This window comes from Atractosteus spatula, chromosome 19 (assembly GCF_055471065.1).
Source record: "Atractosteus spatula isolate fAtrSpa1 chromosome 19, fAtrSpa1.hap1, whole genome shotgun sequence".
Classification (NCBI taxonomy): Eukaryota; Metazoa; Chordata; class Actinopteri; order Semionotiformes; family Lepisosteidae; genus Atractosteus; species Atractosteus spatula.
In genome coordinates, this window is record NC_142724.1 from 15,697,587 (window position 1) to 15,718,570 (window position 20,984).

The 20,984-nt window shown below is 36.5% G+C and overlaps 1 pseudogene; it reads right to left on the reverse strand.

The window, feature by feature from the left end:
• Window positions 1-20,485: 20,485 nt before the first annotated feature.
• Window positions 20,486-20,657, reverse strand: LOC148818158 (U2 spliceosomal RNA; annotated as a pseudogene).
• Window positions 20,658-20,984: the final 327 nt, after the last annotated feature.

Consider the following 20,984-nt stretch of genomic DNA (forward strand, 5'->3'; position numbering starts at 1 on the left):
CCACTCCTATTTGGCACTATAATCTGCTGCATTTTTCCTTTTTTATTAACACTGTACTGTATATACATAAATTTGATAATCAGAAAAGATACACAGACAGATGTATAGATGATAGTGTGATGCAGAGATATAATGGTAATGACAGAAAGTATATGAGGTAGATTTTATATTTGTTTCCATTATTTTATTGACCCATAACCGGTGTCTTTTGTACTAGATATTACTTATTTACAGAGTACATTCCATTATCACAAAGAGGCTAAATTACCAAATACCTTAGATCATGGTCAATGACTCTTTTCACAACTGGTTTCTGAATAATTATTAGAACTGGAACTGGAACCAGTTCAAACCTAGGTTGCAGCCACAATGTGATGGACTCTTTCTGGGAAACATTTTATTCAATGGGAAGCGGGCATATTTTACTAGTTTTCAGATGAACAAATCCACTCTCTGTGGATTGCATTTCAATAAAGCACCTCACTTTTCGGAGAATGACGCGAATAAAGAAAGATCACGACCACCAGATCTTTCAATTGTGATAAATTGACCCCAGCATTTAGAGTTGAACTGATTTCTGATATATTTTCTGCATCTCCAGAGAAGACCTCATTGAAAGCTTCATTTGTCGAGAACGTTATAATGATTGTTACACATGCTAGTGAAACTTGAAAAATATTGTTACAGTTCTGAATAGAGATTACAATTGCAATTCGCAAGAAGATTGCACCGAAACAAATTGGACCCGTTGTTTTCATCACATCGAGTAATTAAAAATACCGAGTTGGTTGGTATCTTTAAACTTTCTTGTAAACAGATACGCGATTACCCGAAAAACAAGGCACTATATCTTGGTAATGAAAGCAGCACAAACGATACTTTCACCAGCACAAATGCAGCCCTAACGAATGCAGTGGGTTTCAGTGATTGTTCTGTTTGTTGGGGGGGTGACATCCGGGAGCTGGACAAGCAAACACGTCACGGGTCATTACATTGCACACTGCAAATGACACAATTTCAGCTGGGTGAAATATGGTGACTTAACAAAGGCACTCATATCTGTGTCTTCAGAGGTCAAGGTGTGCCACACACTGTATTCTACACCAAGGATTGACCAGGAATACACAAATAAATGGACTAATAGTGACCTAATCGTGCTATGTTTGCACGTAAGAGCACTGTAAATTTGAAGACATGGATAATGACTGACTTTTAAGACCTTAGATATATGTTCGGTTATTTTAAATACAATAAAAATTGAAAATAAAAATATTTTCCAATATTTCGGCAGTCTGCATGTGCGAGACGGTAGAGTTCCCAATGTTTTGCAGTTGAGTTATGAACTATCTGAGTCAACCAATTACTTCTTCAGATTTTTTTAAAAAAGGACACAGCTACGAAATATTGAGATGTGCTAGTTAAATCCTCTAAGAAATAATTGTTTGCTAATGTTCGCCTTTTAAGGCTACATCTGCAACTGTTCTGATTAGGGTATGATCTTGGTGACGATTTTTAAATTTCCTGATCACACAAACACACAGAAGATTAAAAGCAAAATCAACCGCCACCCCCCCATCAGGGCAAACAGAGAAAATTTACAGAAATTGCATAATTATTACTCCTGCACCAGTAACAGAGCGCTTGAACTCGGCAGACAGGGTCACTGGAGGTCAAAGTCACCGTGCATGGTCACGTGATCACCCGATAAAACAAGGTGCTACTGTATATCTTGGGAACAAAAGCAGCTGGGAAGTTACTTTCAACGGCACACACATATCACTAACGAATGAGACCTGTCTGGTTTCTCTACGACATTGTAGGGGGGCTGAGCGACGTAACGAACCTGAAAAAAACAAGGTGCTATATCTCGGAAATGAAAGCAGCACAAACGCTACTTTCAACGGCACAAACGCAGCACTAACGAATGATGTGGGTTTAATCATTTGTGCTATCTGTAGGGGGCCAACTTCACGGAGCTATGCTTAAAATGTTTGTATTAGTACTTGAGATATAACTTATTCCTATGATCTCGTATTTGATTCCATCTCATTTTAAGGCTATCCAATGCATTTTGATCCTGCTGCAAATTGCCTGTGGCCAAAGGTACTGTATTGATCTGATTCTGAACTTATTGCAACTTTTCAGAATTAAATGAAATTGAGCTATCTAATAAGCAGCAGAAATGTCTGAATATGCTTTCAAAATTGCTAGAAAGCTAGGAATAATGAATCACATTTTAAATGTTGTTTCATTCTGTTAAGACTTATTCAATATTTCTCAATAACTCTTCAGAAAGTACCTGCCAATGTGTGAAAGAGAAAAATAGCTGCAAGAATACTCTGGCTTAATAATGATGTCTACAAAACCAGAGATTTTCTTGACTGAGTGTGTCTATCTGGTACTGTATGTTTCTTTGCCATCTGAAATAGAAAACTGGGCTTTAAAAATAGATCACTTCAAGGACCGATGTAGAAAAAAATGGGGACAGTCTCCAATCCAATCTGAAACCAAAGCTTGGCAGCAGATTTTTTTTCTGGTTCACCCACTTCCACACAACAGTAGCTCTAGGGGCCCTTCTCTTCTTAGAGATCCACAGGGTCCACATGCTAAAGAACTAGAAAAAACTAGGGCACCACTGAAGTTTCAGTTCTAGGTGTACCAACCTGAATAGATTAAAGGTTTGGGAATTCCTGTGGACTTTCTGTATGTACAGCTAAACTGAAAGTCAGTCACTTTGTATTGAGTAAGAAACATTGAAGAGAAATGAAGAGAAAATACCAAAAGCAAACAAATAATAAGTTGAACTGCAGAATATTTTTTGTCTAAGAATGAGAAAAAGATCCATTGTCTTCCGCATGGCCAAAATTTTACATTTTGTTTTAAAACCATACAGAAGCTTTGTAATCTCATTACCGCAACACATGAACAATTGCTTACCCATCTCGGTGAAGAGACATCACAGAAGAACAGAGAAAGAAATAGCAAGGTAAAAAATGGAATGGAAACTAAATTCTGAAAAACCCACTTTTAAATTATTTACCTTTAAGACACACATGACATGATTGATTAATCCAAATAACAGCAGAACTGCTTGAGATATGTAGAGCTAAATAATGTGCCACATTCTGTCCGATAAAGAGAGCAGTTTCAGCTGTTAGCACAATCTCATGCCTTTATATGGAAACATCTGTTCAGCATTGAATGCTGGTAAAAACAAGAGCAAAAAGGGGAAATCACTGACATTAATTTACTTTCAATTACAATTGAAATATGTGCTATAATAACAGACCAGCCTTATTCTGCACTACAAGAAAAACAATCTCTTGCAGAAAATGATGAGAAAGTGATGTTCTCTGATGCTTTTGGGCTATGCTACCTGTTGAGACACATATTAAGGTGTGGTATTTTAGTTAAGAGCATCTACTGTACCACAGGTTGAAAATAACCTACCTGAGGTTATTTTTAATAGTTATGCAATGGCTCTATTATTTTCCTTATTATGGTATTAAAACATATGCATATTGCTCAGAGGTTTGTCAAATTATACAGTATGCCTAAAAATGTATGACATCTTTTTAGGGTTTTAACTTCAATTTGCCCATAGCTTTCAGCACAATCTTTATCATGGTTTTGTGAGCTTCTTTTCTTTTCCTTTGATTTCACTATGAATTAGTACAGATGAGTGTTTCTTTGTCATTGTAGACTACAATTTACTCTTAAAAGGGTGTGCTTCACACTAAGATGTTTTAGAACCACTTCCAGGTACTATGTCTTTACATAAGGAAAAATAATAATAGAGCCTGGTTTCTACTAACCTCTTGGCTGGATTTATTACTTGCTACAAATGGTACAGTACCTTCTAGTTCCTAAACAAAGGAAGCACCTTTTCACCCCATTTCAGGTCTTGCTTAGCCACAATCATAAACCCAAACCTAAACATGGATGTTGTATCTACATTCAGTGTGAGGATACTTGCCTGGACTGGTTGAGGCTAATTGTGTATGACACACAAAACAGTTAAACTACACATGCACCTCAAAATGAGCCTAGTGGAAACAGGCACATATGGTACAGTATTTAGATTTTAGAGGCACTACAGGGAACACAAAATTAGTAGAAGTTTAGCAGCTGTTAAACATGATAGACAAATTGATTTATTGGTACTAGTCCTTGATAATGTTGATACAATGGCTGCATGCCTATATATACACATTATATTCTACAATGGTGTAGATACGCATACAGAAGGCAATACAAATAATACCACTAGGGACAAATACTCCTCCAAATATTGACCATGTGTTGAAAGAAGTACTGTATAGGCAATATATAAAAAAACAAATAATTGTCTCAAAAGTAGAATTGTTAGAGTAAACAAAAGTAGAGTAGAAGATATTAGTATTAATTACCATTATATGGTCTCCTAAAAGGAATGTATTTTTCAATTAACATTTCACATACAGTATATTGAATAAGTCATACAGTATGATGCAGGTATTTCATCTGCAGCAGCTGTCCTCCTTGTGTCTATCTGTTCCCTGTGGCTTTCAGCACACACAGGATGTACTTATGTGATGATGGCTTGCGTCTTTATTATTTTTTTTCTAAGCGGGTTCATTTCATAACACTGCTGCACTGTAATCAGAAAAGAGAAACTTCAATACACTTGAATTCCATTGTATATTTATATATATCAAAAAAGCTAGAGAACATTGGATTGAATAACTTTTCTTCTGTTCAAGTTCTCTCTATTTTTTCATTCAAATCAAATGAAGAAAATCAATAGGATACACTGCAAAATTTTTATGCTTGTAGCCTAGGTCTGTTTCACTTTCCTCCTGCAGTGTATCTATCTGTTCAGTGTTTACATGCACTTTGGAGAGCATGATATCCTGTCCTGCGTGATGTTGCCTGATTTACAGTACAGTGCTGCCCACCTCCCCCTTCAACAGAATAGCCACCACTTCCTCCAAGGTCTAAACTACACTAATCAAAACAAACTCATTGCCTGATCCAAATGACAATGTTGAGATATAGTAAACACCACTATCTGTTCATAATAAATTTGTTTTCAAAATTCTTATTCATTCACAGATACTATATACTGTACAGGCTTTACATTACAGTAATTTTATATTAGTGCTACCATTCTCCAACAAAGCTACACACTGATGCATTATAATCAATATTGTAAAATATACAGTAGTTAGTCTACAGTTGTAAACTCTTCAGGGTTTCTTGAACACTCTTAATATAATAATAATATTGAGTAGTACTTATGCTTTCTAATAAAAAAATAAAAAAGTTAAACTTGATATAAGAACACACACAGTTTAACAGTTTAATTAGATGTTGGTACTGCACATATAGACTGCATACTTCTGTTTTATCAGGTGTTTGTGATTATTGGTTTTATTAAGCAATCTGATGGCCAGTAATCCTTTATAGTGAACCATTTTATTTTGCACAACAGACCTTCAGAAGAAAATATAGTAATTCACATCTCTCATTTCTCAATTCATTTTCTTTAGAACTTTATCTTGCTGGAGAGTTTATCATCTCATTCAAAAAAGCAATTACTATTTTCCAGAAATCAAATATAAACAACTTACTGTAAATGTAAAAAATAAAGAGGGAATATTTAATTAGATCAATATTATACACACTTACATATCAGCTTTTAACCCAAACAATAGTAATGTAAATATTGCACGTTCTAATAATAAACAGTATTTTTTTTACTTGACCTTACAGCAGAAATAAGTGCAGCGTTATGACTATTAAATGTATTAGACCTTTTGAAAACACCAAAAAGAAAGGTGACAAAGTGCAGAAAAATGACAGAGGCTTCAGGAGCTAAGAGACCTGTGCCTTTTGTAATCTTACAGGATACTGATTGAGATATAAATAACACACTTGTATTCTTTGTGGGGAGGCTTACTTCAGCTTTTCTACATTGTGTGTCTTTCCTTCTTTTGTTTTCTAGGACCCACACAAACCACAGGTCTATGAAAAAAACAAAATATAAAACCATGAACTTAAAGTTTGTCATACAGTTTTAAAATGTGTGAGTTTGGTCTCCTGAAATGAGGTTAGAGTCAGTTTTCAAGGATTCTGTCAAGGCTGTTCTATTTTACATTCTAAGAGAAACTGCATGGCGCTATCTGTAGAACTGAATAAAGCTAAAAGAGATTTGCATCTTGAAGCCCTTTAGCCCATCTGGATTTCTTTGAGTAATTTTGTTTTTTGAAATAGAAATTAAAATGTAGTTATTTCCAATAAATTATTCTCGAGATATGATCATACTTTTTTTTTAGATTTTTTGTGATTATTGAATTACATCTTTTTCTTAATGTATTCCTGTAAATTCATGATACTCATTTTGGCAGCGCTGCATGCAGATAAGTAAGACTTTTGAAATGAAAAAAAAAAACGATTTCCCTTTATGAGAGAAAAGGCTACTGTGCTGACTTCAGAATGAAACCTGAAGGATCACAGATTAACCTATAGATTTAGGTTGTCAGAAAACCACTTTCCGGACGTTAATATAAATATCTGATACAGATGAATGTTGTAATCTACACATTTTATCTGCCCTAATTGTAAAAGAAAATTAAATGTACTTCTTGTCAAAGATTATTGATCTTCCACAAACTCTTCAAATAACAATCATAATTTAATTAAAACATGTATAAATTTACTGTATTACAGTTCTGAACCTCAATGAGTATACACTGTGTTAGCATTAATTTAACCAATTGTTAAGGATAGCCCAAAGTGTACTGTTTATACTAGTTGTATTTCACTTTACACCCTGAACTTCTGTTTAATTACTACGTAGCACAAAATATCTAAAATAAAAAGCATAACTTTGCAATCAGAAGATGCACTGAATTCGAAAGGGTTGTTTTTAGTTCATCCACTCTTTATTTAATTCAGTTCTACTCTGAAATTATCAGCAACCTTTAGCTGTACCTGTTGATTATTCCATTCCAAAATAAATGTCAATTTCACTATTAAATGAAAAATAATGGTATAAGATATTTAAGTGACATGACAAGTTGAACATTATGGGGGTAGAAATTAATAGGCAAATTGCCATATACTGTATAATTAATATATGCATTTTAACTTCTCTTTAGTTTTTTTAACAATTTGGTAATGCCATTGTAAGGTTTTGCAATTCAAGGATCAAGTTAAGTAGAATATATCAGTTAGAATTAAAAAGATAAATGCAGCCATTACCTGACTTTAAGGTCCTAAAAAGGTTTACTATTTTTTTTAACTTTAAATACACATCCACTAATGAAATCCATAATTTCTACATAAAAGCCTCAAACTTATCATTTAATGCTGGAGGAGTAGCATTGTCATACAGTAATAATTTTAAGAACAAAGTCTTTGAAAATCATTTTCAATGATTAAAAGTTACTTAGAACCTAATATAAATGTGTTGCAGTTACATTTTGATAATAACATAATTGACACAATTTATTTTAATTCTGTGTTCATTGTGAATGTAATAGAAACACAGTGTAGACAGCACTTGTGAATGTAATAGAAACACAGTGTAGACAGCACTCTCAAGGTTTTTATTTACCTTCTATATATTAAACTTGTAATTCCATGTTATAAACTTTTAAAATAAAGGACAGCAATAATAAAGTGAATATTGCATATTGTCAGGACTTATTAAACTAGAAATAATTCTAGTTTATTTTCATGGAGCTTTTGGAATAAACCACATACTGTATATATACTGTATACTGTAGATCAATATTTCATTAATAAACTATTATGTTTTTTTAGAAGATAGAATGCATTTTCTTGCATGGTTTTAGAGCCTTCTAAAAATGCATGGTTCTGCAGAGAAACTGTCCAATCAGTTGTTTATTGTAGTGAATACATTGTTATGTGCATTTCTGTGATCCTGCAGAAAGGTAATATTTTGAGTTCAATTTGAAAGATACAAATACAAATAAAATAAATAGGAATACTTCATGTGTATTTACAAATTCCTTAACTGTCAGAAATATGGTCACAAAACTCTTTATATTTAATTTGCTTGGTTATTTCTACATCTGTATGTCAATCTCTCGTGCTGAGTTTTATCCAAGAAAATGTCTTACATTCCAGCAGACATCACTGACATCACTGCCTGATTCAAAACAAAGGATAGAAGATTCCAAGTAAAAGATTGTGTGAAAATGGGAGCAGTTCTTTAAGAGACGAGTTTGAAAATCAAGTTTCAACATCAACAGGCTGATCTTCAGACTGCAGAGGCAGAGACAAAGTCATTATTTAAAATCCAGTGACAGGAAGAGCATGTCTGATTTCAAACCAAACTCAGACAGCCATGGTTACAAGTCTATAAGCAGTTTTTAACCAGAATCACATCAGCTATGTTTCAGCAGTGTTCAGGTCTGTGCTCAATGCTCCTTTACAATTCTGATCTAGGGAATTCTACTTTTTCTCAAATTTTGTAACATGCTGTAGAAAATGCTAACAAAAACATATCAAATTGAAAGATTATTGTGAAATAATCTAATTGTAGCAAGCATATTTATGAGAAACAGAACCTTTAAAGCAGAAATGATTATGCATAATGCTGTTGGCAGAACTCCTTTATGCAAGAGGCAGCTACATTTCATGATTTTGTAGATTTAATTAACAATTTCACTAACAGAAAACAACACTGAAATTCCTTTTCTAGGTGATAAACTTCTGTTCATTAGTTTTGGTAGTCACTGATGGATATTTATTAATATTAAACCTGCCTATTATAGTTCAGTCAAATGTCCTTTTACAGAACAAGGGAGGAACAGCAAACGTGAAGATACACGTACTGCACTGGCCTGTTATGTTTGCAGACAAACAAGAAAAGCCATAGAAATTAAAAGTCATAAACAAGAGCAGCTGAAACACACACAACAATCTTTGCAATATTAAATAAGTTTGGACCTAGGTGTAAATTTAAAGCCAGTTTTGAACACTTCTCATAATCAGAATATCTGCAATATCTCCCTTTAAGAGTCAGATGTCCTTGAGGTGTAAAGAGATCTCAAGATATACTTTTACAGAAGTGATGAAATGGGAAGCACATAGAAACAAAGAATTCTTAATTTCTGAATTTATACCAATAGAACATAAAGGATTTAAGGACCTAACCTCTTTCAACAAAACATCAGCCTATACAGTATAACATTTTATTAATTTGAATGCAACATCCCAGTATTTACTGTATATATCATCATTCATCAGGTTTCAGTGCAGGATACATAAGCAGTGATGTGCATCTCTGTTCTTTTAGAAGTAACCCAGTGCCAGAGTAATGCCACACGGCTATAGGAATCCAAGGACAGAACGACAGTGAGAATAGGCACAGCCACAATTATTATCGGGGAATTGACTAGAACAAGAGGGAAAATGTGTTGACCCAGATTCGATCTGGCTATAGCTTCATGGCTGATGTGCAAAATCAAGCTTCAGACACTTAATACAACCTTCCAAATTTGTCATTCCTCTGCTAATTTTAGTTTTTGATTACTGATTAATCATGTTGCTTAATTTCTTGACCTTACAAAAACTCTGCAACAAAGGAACAAGAATCAAACACGCAGCATGACCACTGACAACCTGTGTGTGTCGGTGTCATTTACTAAATCAAAACACTGACGTTTCTGTTGACTGCTGAAAATGTTGCACAGATTAATAGGGTGCATTAGGATGAATTAGGAATGCCATAACACTCCTTAAGAAGAATGACATGGATAGGGTGAGAGGATTAATCACTTTACTAATAATTACTCATTTTGAGGTATTAATAATTAGTGTGTTCTATAATTAGTATTAATAATAATTTTGAGGTATAGTATGGTACTGTATATACTTTGGTATATACTGTTTTTCATCCTAAAGGATCCCAAAAGTACTTTATAATACATACACTAAATATATAGCAGGAACTTCTTCCACCACTGTAGTGGACCTCCCTAGTCCACCTCCAGGTTAAATCATTATTCTTCATACTGACCTCAATCACAGGGTGGAGCAAATTAGCACATGTAAGCCAAATCCTAGGGTAGATTGCATCATGTATGAACTAGATACACAATTGTGTTAGAGCTGTGGAATTAAGACAACATTCATTAAGAATTAATGTGACATAAAATAGACTCTGAGGATGAATCTGATGACCGCTGTGTAAAAAGTATATTATTAATGATATTAATAAAAAGTAATATTACTGGAAATTCTCCAGGTGACATCAAAAAAAGGTTTTTCCTTATCAAGGATTTTTTTTTTAAACAAAGCTATCTTTTCTAACACTGAGTTACCACATAATTTTATGCATTTTAGAAGATGACAGAATGACTTTGTGGAATTTAGTTTGCGTGTTTATATATTCTCTCAGGCCTGCAAAAAAGCTCATTAGAAGATAAATGCACATTATTTGTTTGAAACCTGAGTGTTACTGTAGTGTGAATGTGAAGGTGTTGCACCTACAAGAAAATCTCAATCAGTATTTCTGCATATTCTAAGATTGTTCTGAGTACTAAAAATAAAAAAAATCTACAGTAAAACAACCCAGTTTCAGAAAGCATACACTATTAATTATTAATGCTGTTTTATAACTCAGCGTTTATACTTTTACAAGCAACCTCTGAAAGAGGTCTGTAAAGAAGCTATAGTCAACATTTCTCATTACATTTTAGATATGGCTTTATAAAACTATGTGCAAGTACACATAAAATCAAGATATCCAGTCCTCATCCTGGTATGGCCACTGTGGCTGTTTTTAAAGTTTTTGGCTTTAAAGCAACAGCACTTTACCAGTTGGGAAAATATCTTTGAATACTTAGACGTTTTCTGTATTTTTAAGCTCACTTTGTGGCAGTGTTCATTATGTTACCTTAAAGCTCATTCCAGTATGTATGGGGGAGAGGTGGGGGCAGCGACAGGGCTCATGCAAATCTGCTTCTTCTTGCACTCCTGATTTTTGAAAGAACTTGTTTCCATTTTTTGAAGATAGGGTTTTTTGGTTATGTCCCCCCCCACACACACACACAGACACCTCAAAGGAGGAGAAAAAGTATTTTTGTCATACTTTCCATTGCGTTGTTCATAATGAAAAATCACTGATATGAAACTTTGACTTTCAGAAACAGAACACACAGCATTCTGCAATTCTTTCACAAACACAATGTGACAAGATGGTTACTTTCTCTCTCTGCTGTGACAGTTAATTCCGGACTAGGAAAAATGTCAAAAATGTTTAGTTCCGCTTGACTGGAGTTAATTACAGGCCCCGCGGCGGTCCTGACTTGCGCTGCTAATGGCACTGAGCTACAGATAAAATTCCATTTACAAAAATGTTTTTAGCTACAGATCTAATTTACTGAATATCAAATATTTATGCTGTTGCAATTAAAGTGACAATGTTTACCTTCTAAATATAGGCTGATATTTCTCTTTTGTGTGTTTCAGAGACCAGTGCTGCTTCACCTCATAATAAATCAGTGGTGGTATTCATTTTGTGTTTCTGCCCTTTTTGCTGTTTAATCTGGTGGGCTATATTGGGCAAACAATAGTCACTGCCAAAACAGCAACAGCCAATATTTGAAGCTGAAATCACATTTTGAGACATCATGGAACCCAGTTGAGAACAAAGAAGCTTCACTGACTTTAGTTTTCCCATGTGACGGTATTGTAGCTTCGGTGCACTTCAGTATTTCAAAGTGTCTTTTGTTTCAGGCACGTAACCTTACTACAGGACAGCTCTTCTAGCTTTTGTTGCTATTTTCAAAGGGTATATCACCCTGTTTTCATCCTAGAAAATATTTTCTTATTTTTTCTGTGTTTAAAGAAGTGTAATATACAGTAATTTAATGCACTTTCACAACATTTTGAGAATATATTTTTTTGTACATTTTTTGCTTTTTAATTGTGTGCTCTGATGTATATTTTGATATTTTTAATTTGTAATGAGGTGGCTGTCCAAACAGTGTTATTATTTTTTTTTGAAATTGTTTTTCCCTTCTTCATTCTTAAACTTTTTTATCATGTTTTTGAAGTGGTTTTTGACCATAGAGAATATTTCTGTTTGCTTACGTTATTAGAAAAACTAAAGAAACACGTTGCTCCATAAAGTAAGAGGTTTCTAAATTCAGTACATTCTTTAAGTGAACAGTGTTTTTAAATGACTTAAAATAATTACTTGTGCAATTGTTAATGTTTTTAAAACCAAAAAGAAATTCTCCCTTTCAGCACATGCTTCTAGACAATTTCTAAAAATCACAGACTAAAAAAGTCATTTCCAATAATGAAAAAGGCCTCTGTTAAACACTGTAAAATAAAATGTCATTCTTGAATGACAGAAAATTGGATGGTTAATTAGCCCATGGTAGGTTGATCAATAACTTACTGGAGTGGGCTAAATCATTTTGCACTATCCACTGGTCACTGGCAGAATATCTTTAGAGATAATGAACCTCTTTGAAGGAAAATTACACCTTTGTTTCTTTTCTGCTGTCTTTTTTAAGCTCTAAAATGGCCATGAATAATGGTAGATATTGTATGCATTTATTCACAGAACCAGTTTAGCAGGGACATAAAAAGATCAGTTAATTAAATGTATACGACAGTCAGTAGAAAAAATAACAATAAAACACCCAGATTGAGTACTAGCTTAAAGAGAAATTAATGTACAGTACTGTAAAACATACAATCAGTTGTTAAAATTATTAACTATATTACATATTGATATAATGTACTCTGGTTTGACGTGAGTCACGGAGAAGTCCCAATATTTCCAAGCGGGAATCCTAATATCAGTGCTGGATTTGATAACAAAAAATCTATACGGCTATACACAGTTGGACAATTTACCAGTTGGATGTGTTTTTTTCTGATTTTGTAACAAGTCTTATAAAACACTAAATAATTCCTTTTTGAGGGGTCTGTTAAAAAGATAACATAGTATCATTCTTATGTTCAGCAGGAGAACACCAGAGAGACTGAGGAAACACACTGAACTGAAAATTGCAGACACAAACGGAAGCTTAAAAGATTTGCTGTATTGCCAAAATACCATTTTGATAGTGAAACTATTTCTAACTTGTTTCCATGCAGACCTCAAAGACACTGTACTTCAACTGGTACTGTGATGTGGTAACTGAGGAAAAGGTTTTTAAATTGCATTTTCCTGTAATTCAACCATCCTTCATTTCCTATTGTATATTTTGTGTAATTCTCTGTCATTTCTGCTATGGTCATCATTCCAGAGAATAATGGATAAACAGACTCGGTAACATAAGGGACATGGGGAACTTTGTTCAATTAGGAGCAGCCTATTTAACATCTTTGTGCAATGCTAATTGCAAATGTATACTACTCTACTCCCCACAAAACAAACATTACTCAGGTCTGAAACTTCAAAAGCATTTTTTATTGTTGTAGTTGTTTTATTGGTGAAGCAATTATCCTGTTAAATTAAATATTTAAGCAGGGTCAGAAAATGCTAGGGGGGGGGGGGTGGTGAAGGGAGAGGCCCCGCACCGGCTAGCCCAAACCCCCTCAATCCCCAGTCCGGTTTCACACACGCATTCAAATATAAATACACATTGAAATATTTTTATATTTGTCTTAGTATAAAGTGACACACAAAACTCTCATTTTAACTGAAGATGAAATCTAAAGTCAATGGGAGAGCAGGCTTTATTTACAACTGGAGGTGTGTCCCACACTAACTACGTCATAGGCCATCAGTTGCAAGCTAAAAGCATAACGGCATAACTAAACTAGCTTGGAAAAAAGTCAGCCGGTGGAAAAAGGGCGAGCACAAGCAGAGATAGGGATAAATTTAGAAAAGACTGCAGTGGGTGCGAGAAAAGAAAAAGGAAGCAGAAGAGGGAGGATGCAAATGTGGCATTTAAAGGGTCTTTGAAAGGTTCATTGTAAAACCCAGGAGCGAAGAAGAAACAGACATGGGTGGTGATCTCGAAGACGACAAGGATGCTGGTAGTGAAACACCCAAAAGTGCCGATTGCATTAGCAACAACAGCAACATTAGTAGTTATGTTCGGTTCTGTAAGTCTGTTTGCGCAGGCCAGTTAGGGAGCTATTTCATCACCTCAACGCTGCTCCCTGCTGCCACCACTACACACAAGAACCCTCCCGCCCTGGGCCCTGCGACACCAATCCTGCCCTGGGCCCCACCCACCCTGTGATACGGCCCTGACTATGATCTTCAGATTCCTGCTGTATTAAAATGAATACTCACAAAAAGTGGAATTTTCCAGCTTTTTGCATTGAATTTGAGATGTAAACAACAGCTTTCTGTTGGGGCGTTTACATCAGGTAGTGTTGCATTTGTGGCTTTTCTGTTTTGTGCTTTGTGCTGAATCTGATTGTTTTCCATCTTAAATCTCAAATTGTCATAAGGCTGACCTTTGTCTAAACATTACCAAAAGCTCAAACACACCATTACAAGAGATATTGTATCATTTTTAACTTTACCACTTGTAACGTGCAGGTGGCAGACTGCCTTTCCAGGAAGTCCATGGTTTTTGGCAATGAAGTGATTTAACTATATTTGTAAAGATCAAAAGTTTGATTGTCAGTGAAGAACACCTTCTATTGCAATATTACATACAGTGTATGTAGTACTATTACTACTGTATCATTTACTCAGGGAGCTCCTGTGGTTCTCCCACAGGCAGCTAAATGTTTCAGCTTGCTCAATATCAAATCCAGCACTTCACAAGGGCTTCCAGAGCTAGCTTTTTTTTTCAAATCTGGCACTAGTGTACTCAGTTTCTTGTTATAACCTGTACTGTGGTCTTCAGACATTTAGAATGCTAGGAGTCAAACACTATATTAATTCCTTCAGATACATACAGTACCATATTATTTCCTTTTTTGCACAATAGCCGTATTAAATTCCCCAACTAAATTCAGAAGAATTGTGTTCAAATCGATTTTACTGCATTTTGATCCTTGCAATTTTCTTTTGAGGAAATGTAGGATAATATAAGCTAGCAGCATGAAAATTCAATACTTGGTTGGCATATCATAAGTAGAAAATTAGCATCAGCATGCAGGTAAAGAAGGTAAATTTGGAAATGTGGATTTGGAAAAAGGGATTCCAGACATCATTCTAGTAATGAGAAAACTCAGCCCTGTTCAGTATGGGCACTTACTACAAGGTGACCACTTCATCATCCAAAATAGAATGCTCTGGTTAGGCCTGGCTAGATCACTTATTTAAGTGCGGGTCATTCATCAGGAGGAGGTCAAGATCACCTTGTTTCCGCAGAGAAAAACACAATGAATGGAACATTACAGAAATTGAGCAGTTCTGTCAATGCATCAGTCTGTGAAAGCAGGAATTTCAACTACAGAACTGCCATGGAGTGACTGTTCACTAAGTAATGCAAAAGACAGAAAAGAATGGATGTTCTAAGTGTAACAAAGTGTACCCACAGTCAGGCAAGCAGATTTTGTTCTGGCATAATCTGTTTAGAATGTGTTTAGAAGCACAGCACAATCATTTTGACATACTAATAATTTTTGGATTGTCATTTCATTGTACTTACATTAGATATAGTGAAAACAAAGTATAGAAAAGGTCAAGGAAATCTATAGAAACAGAAAGTGGCCCTTGTCAAGGTGCCTGACTATATGAGCAATGAGAGGTGTTTTGCCTCCCTGTTAGACTCCTGTAAATGAAGTTTCTGCAGCAGCCTCAACTTAGCAAGGGTTCCCCCAACAGTTCTGATACAACCACCCATTCATTATAAAGTTCCTAAACATAATACTAAATAAATATCAGTCGCACAAGTGTCATGAACTGGGCTACATCATCCTGCAGCTAAAAATAAAACATGATATTTTTGCAGCAGAAGGGTTTGAGAGAGTAAAAACACCCTTGGGGATTTATGTTTGTCAAAGGACACATCTACAAGAAATAAAGGAGAAATTAATACAAGTTGAAATGTCTTTCACAGTCAACAGTATAAATGTCACAGTTCTGTTAAAAAATATATCTTACAATAAAGTTTACTATTTTGGTGTTCTTAAGTGACAATAGCCTAGATTTATAAAGGGTTTAACACAGATTGCCTATTACCAAGATGTAATTAAATGCAAATTACAATTAAAGCAATGCCAACATGATATATTGTATGTACTAAACTCTAAACCCTTTTACCAAAAAGATTATTATTATTATTATTATATTTGCTAGTTTTGTTTTTCTCTACTAATGAGTTTGGCAGCATGCATTGCTTTCTTTAACCAGCCACTCAACAAGAAGGGCGATCAACTCTCATGTTCCCTGGGAACCGCAGGCTCTCTTTATCAGCAATCTTGTCTTTTCTGAGGGGGCCCTTTTAAACTTGTACAGTAGTTACCCTTATATGGGCAGCCTTGTCCTACTTGCAGATCTTTACCAAATAAGAGGGATTGCCAACTTGTCATGTGGACAACCTATATTTTTAAACATTTACAATTAACTTCACAATAGCCATGAATTTCAAGCTGCCCCCGTTTTGAACCTTTCAGGCGATATGACTCATGTATGAAAAGCTGTGTCAATAAACCACTTATACTGTATGATGATACAATGATACAATCTAATTAACCAACACTTTCTTTTTTTACTAAGTTAATAATATGACTGTACAGTACGTCAGCTTACTAGGTTCTAAGAATGCGAATAATACTATCACACATATAGCATGATTATTATTTCCAAAGATGATTCTATATTTATCATGAGTTAAATATACAGTATAGGAACAGTTCTTAACCTACTACTTCTTTATCAATGCATTAGTTCAAACTTGTATTCTGAAACAAATTACTCTGCACAGAGTACATTTTCTATCAGAACAACCACACTTTCCTGTCATCAGCTAACGTGAAGCATGGTTCATTATTTTTTTTGTAAATGCACCAAGAGTTACTGGTAAATTAATTTTCCTTGTAAATGGAACAGGAAAAACTAGCTTACCCACAGCATTGTTGCTGTGGGCAACTCCCCACCACATTAATAGATTCAAGAGTGATTACCTCTTAGGGGGTTTATTGCTCTCAATCAATAAATGATCAGCATGGTTGGAGAAGAGTTTAGAGCAATTAATGTGGATTGTGATTATATTTGTAACCATATAATAAAAAAGATAATTTTAAGTTTACCGTCAATGTTTTTATATAGTGCTTTGCATTTGCCTACAGTAATTCACATTCACTTTGACATTTACATCTGACTCCCATCTGGACTGAAAAGAGCATCTTGTCTCACACTTTTTTTTCTTTCACTTCCTAGGACTTCCTCAGACCTTGTTGTTAAAAGCTTTATAGTGAATCAGCCCCTTCAAGCTGTAACACAAGGCTTTAGCTGTGATTAAACATGAAGAATCTGTCTTATGGTCCTAGTTACAGTACACCTTTGAATAATATCATTCCATATCTGAGAGATTCAAGAGTCAATGAGGAAAAAAGTGAAAGGAGCAAAAGTGACCCCAGCAAAGATGATGGACCTCAGGTATCCAATGAGAGCAGACATCTGTGTAGGGAACTACTCATTGCTAGCAGCGTCGTAGATAATTGCATACCAGATAATCCATGTGAAATTTCCGGATACAATGAAACCACAAACTGAAGAAATTTGTGATGTCATCTCTCTGTAAATTCCATAGAAAACTATTCTGATTTCTTCAGAACTCAGAAACTAAGCAAGGACGGGTCTGGTCAGTACAGGACTGGGATCCCCCTAAGGAAGTAGTTCACAAGGTTTTTGAAGATGTGGATGCCTTTACAATTTCTAGACATTTTGAGCATTACCACATGCAACTAGTTGTTTTTTACACTCTGTTATATATGAAAAAATATATAACAATAAACAAAAAATCTGTACTCCTCAAACTTTTGTTCAATACATGTTCATGAATGTGACTATATTGTGTAACACACTTGATGAGCGTCATAGATTACTGAGTATCTGTGGATCAAAGGCTGGGAATTGCTGCTCTAAGAAAAAACGTTTCTGTGGTTAAATGGTGTTGGTGTACTGGTAGGCGGCGTGTTCTCCTCTGGACAACAATTTCCAAACCAATGCCTCACTATTGTGACCTGAGACCGTGTGCTGCAGGATGTACCATCCCTTAGATGAGACATTTGTCATGCCCTCCACTAATTGGAAACACCCTCATTCTAGTTCCACTTCAATCCCAGGTAATTCCAGAAAATGCCATCACTCCAACTGATTAACTAATTACAACACTTCCCTAATCACCTAAGTTAGTACTTAAACAGCCACCCTGCAACTCACAACTGGCAACCCACTGAAGCTAAGCAGGTGTGAGCCTGGTCAGTACCTGGATGGGAGACCTCCTGGGAAAAACTAAGGTTGCTGCTGGAAGAGGTGTTAGTGGGGCCAGCAGGGGGCACTCACCCTGTGGTCCATGTGGGTCCTAATGCCCCATATTAGTGACGGGGACACTGTACTGTAAACAGGTGCCGTCCTTCGGATGAGACGTAAAACCGAGGTCCTGACTCTCTGTGGTCATTAAAAATCCCAGGTTGTTTTCTCGAAAAGAGTAGGGGTGTAACCCTGGCGTCCTGGCCAAATTTCCCATTGGCCCTTATCAATCACGGCCTACTAATAATCCCCATCTATCAATTGGCTTCATTACTCTGCTCTCCTCCCCACTAATAGCTGATGTGTGGTGAGTGTTCTGGCGCACTATGGCTGCAGTCGCATCATCCAGGTGGATGCTGCACATTGGTGGTGGTGGAGGGGAGTCCCCATAACCTGTAAAGCGCTTTGAGTGGAGTGTCCAGAAAAGCGCTATATAAGTGTAAGCAATAATTATTATTAAACCCTCACTTCTTATCTCTCCTTGTCTGGTATTGGTCTCTCTTTCTGAGCTCCTAACCTCGCCATTTACTTGCCCTGTTCTATTGGATTTCTTTGTTCTTGATCACGGACTTTGACTTTGACCTTGCCTTTGTCCGGCCCTTTGGATTTTGCGTATCTACTACTGGATCTATTGGTTCCAAACATCTCCTGCACATCTTCGGCTGTCCAGCATAAAACAAATATCCCGTCTGTTCCAAGAGCAAATGTTGCAGGGGGATGACAAAAACTAACCACCACTTTATATTGTCTTTTTCCGGTCCACACTCCTAATCGATCCAGTACCTGTGGACCCTCAGAAACAGAGTCTACATACTGGTGCAAGAATAAAAAGATGTCATCATCCCTTACAAAAGGGTTGTACATGTGCAGTGTCACCACTCTTTGAATTTGTGCCCACAAACCTTCCACTTCATAACAAATAAGTGGAATCTCTCGTGCCCGCTCTCTGTATCTTCTCAAAACAGAAAAGTAAAAAGCTTCATCTCCGAAAAAGACTTCCACAGACTGGGTCGTAACACGCCCCTGGACACATAACAAAACGTTTAAGTTCAAACCAAGTTCCTTCACCAAAACTGAGTTAATAAATGAGATACGATCAGGCAATACCTTGTTAACATCCTTTCGTAAGCATAAACACAGAATTATTCGGCTGCCCAGTCAAATTGGCTGGCTGTGATGTCTTCCAAAAAAATCAATTTCAGTCTCAGTAGTCTAAAGGAAAGAAAAGCCCTCGACTCTAAAAAGAACGGAAGGGTTTCCTCACCAACCGATGTATGAACCCACCTCCTGGCAGTCCTGGCTTCACCACCTGCCTCACCTGTGGTGATTCCACCAGTGATTGATTTCTCTGGTCTTCCCCGGTCTCCTCTGGTCCTCTTTTCTTCCTCCTTCTTTCTGTCATCTCTTTCTTGGTCTTAATGCTTTCCGGGTTTACTGCAGACAAGCGACATGTATCTCCTTACAGCCAAAAGGCCAAGAAGTGATGCCCGACACCAGCCTTGGGCCCATTTGCAGGTGTTCTGCTGGCGCACAGCGGTGCAGGCCGACACCTCTGTAGCCCGGTACACACGCAGCTGCCAGCTTCCCTGCAGCCAGCTGCCGGCCTCCTGGACTTTGCTCCCCCTCTCTCCTGCCTGCCTGCCTACCAGTCCCGGGCGGGGGCCCTCCTCTTTGATCTTCCGTCAACGGCCCGACAACGACCACAACCGCGGGGGGCGCCAGCCTCCTTAGCTTAGGCCCCTCCCAGCTGTGCGACCAGGTGGAAGCCAAAGTGGACCGTCAGCACCTGCGGGCAAAGGGAAGGGGCAGCTCTCTCTTGGGAGTGACACACACACACACCTGCCTTCCTAAAAAAATTTGGAGGGAAAACGGGTGCTCAAAAGGGGCCTGCCTACCTGGCAAGACATGAGAAAGTGTACAGAGAGAGGACAGGAACAGAGAGAGAGACAAAGAGAGAGAGACACAGACAGATGACAGACGAGACTCAAAAAGAAGGAGCTCCAGTCCACTCACTTGCTTGCTGGCTGGCTACAGTATGTCTGTCTTTTCACCGCTGAGAGAAGGTAGTTCACCGTTCCCAGCACTGTAATATGTGTGGAAGGGACGTAGCAAGTTCCTGATCCAGCTCCCTGTTCCAAAAATCTGCTTAATATGTGGTCCCTCGTTGGGGGACGTATCAGATATTAAACTGATAAGAACAGATTTTTTTAATACAAAAGTTAATTACAAAAAATAACTAGACACTTATGAAATAAAACCATCTAAATCCAAACTCAGATGCACCTTTTACATGCTTAATAAACATTTCCATTGCTCCCTCGCTGCAAAATAACCCCACTAATGCAAATCATGTAATACCCCATTATGAACTTCCCTTTTAACCTTTCCCAGCACCCACCCTTTTGACCATTCCAAATTATATTTAACTAAATCTTCTCTCACATCCCAAAAAACTTTGCTTTACCAGACTTATTAACAACCAAACCAAAAATTGAACATCTCTTGATGCTCCTCAGATTCCAATGCCCCATCGAATCAAATCATATGTCATGACAACAGA